Source organism: Hydra vulgaris, chromosome 13 (assembly GCF_038396675.1).
Source record: "Hydra vulgaris chromosome 13, alternate assembly HydraT2T_AEP".
Taxonomy (NCBI): Eukaryota; Metazoa; Cnidaria; class Hydrozoa; order Anthoathecata; family Hydridae; genus Hydra; species Hydra vulgaris.
In genome coordinates this window covers 190,001-191,720 of record NC_088932.1, presented here as the reverse complement: position 1 = coordinate 191,720, position 1,720 = coordinate 190,001, and the positions used below count along the sequence as shown (strand labels likewise).

The window sequence follows — 1,720 nt, the reverse complement described above, 5'->3', positions numbered from 1 at the left end:
AATCAATTAATTTAAATAATCTGTTGAAAATGAAATTTTACAAGATAGGTTAAGAAATAAATCGATCAAAAACGTCATTAATTGGTTCAAAATAAAAAAAATTATAATCAGTTAAAAACAATTTAGGCCTCAGTAGATTATTAGAAAAATAGTTTCCCTTATTAGTAGATGTTTTTTTTGCAGAAGAACTTAGAAGGTCGAGGTTTCTGTAGGTTCAACTATATGACAAGATTTACTTTGTTATATTTCTTTAACAAGATCTTTGATTGAAGGATTTTATTTTTTGTTTTTATCTGAAGTTTTTTTTGCCTTTTTTTCTACTTTTTTTTAATATTATTCTGATTTGTTTTACTGAGCTGAACTTACTGATATTTGCTTTTTTATATTCACATTTTTAAGATTAAAAATGAGTTAGTGGTTTTATCTAACGAACTTAAAGGTTTTATCTAACGAACTTAAATCTAACAATGTTTTATCTAACAAACATAAAGATTTAGAGGTATTCAAGTTAGATGAGGATCTACTTTTTTCAGATGTTTTCAGGATTCAGAAGAAAATTCATATAGCGAAATTCTTTACTTGTTCACGCTTGTTAGAATCCAATGGTACATAGCTACTTTTTTATTTTCTTTTTAAAAAAAAATGTTAAACTTTTTAAAGTTACATTAGGAAGTTTTATTTTGTACAAATCTTCTTGCTTACAAAAAATTAATTCAGAGTTTAAATAAAATTAAGAAAACGGTTGTTTAAAAGGAAAAGGTTATTTTGAACGTTAGTAAGAATTAGCGTTAAAATAGCTATATGATATTTGTAAATAATGCTTATAATACTTAGTTTTTGCAAAGTTTATTAGAAGCAGTTTAACTATTGAGTGTCACTATAGTTGCAATAATGCAATTAGGGTTAGATTTAAATATTTTTTTTTCTTTGCACCTTTTTAGGATTGCAAAAGTTTAACTTTTGGATTCCAAAGTTTTACCTTTAGTGTATGCTGACACTAAATCAATTAACTCTAATAATAAAACCAATAAAGCTAGTTTTGTTATTAAAAAAGAATATACAATCTAAAAAAGAAAATTCACAGGCCATGACCATTTTGTAAAGATGGTAGATTTCAAAGTGCCCTTACACGACATTTAAACTTGTGCCACAAAGATGACCTGCTGTGATAAAAGCCTCATCTTTTCCTGAAGAAAAAAAAAAGATTATTAGTTTAAAAATTTTTTTATCCTGTTGACCTAAAGTATAAAATTATAGCAGCGTCGACATTATATATATATATATATATATATATATATATATATATATATATATATATATATATATATATATATATATATAAATATATATATATATATATATATAAATATATATATATATAAATACATATATATAAATATATATATATATATATATAAATATATATATACAAATACATAAATGTATATACATACATATAAATATATATATATACATATATATATATATATATATATACATATGTATATGGATATTTATATAAATATAACATACTTATGTATATATATATCTGCACATACTTTATCTATCTACCTATCTATCCACCTATCTATATATCTATATATATCTATATATATATATATATATATATATATATATATATATATATATATATATATATATATATATATATATATATATGTATATATATATATATATATTTATTTATATATATACACAT

General features: G+C 20.8%; 1 long non-coding RNA gene across 1 annotated transcript in view; it reads right to left on the bottom strand.

The window, feature by feature from the left end:
- Positions 1 to 1,028: 1,028 nt before the first annotated feature.
- The window catches only part of LOC136089416 (uncharacterized), a 14,359-nt gene continuing 13,667 nt past the window's right edge, over positions 1,029 to 1,720 (bottom strand). Inside the window, exon 2 of the long non-coding RNA XR_010643035.1 lies at positions 1,029 to 1,187. This is a non-coding gene — a long non-coding RNA (uncharacterized LOC136089416). The remainder of the gene's footprint in view (positions 1,188 to 1,720) is intronic.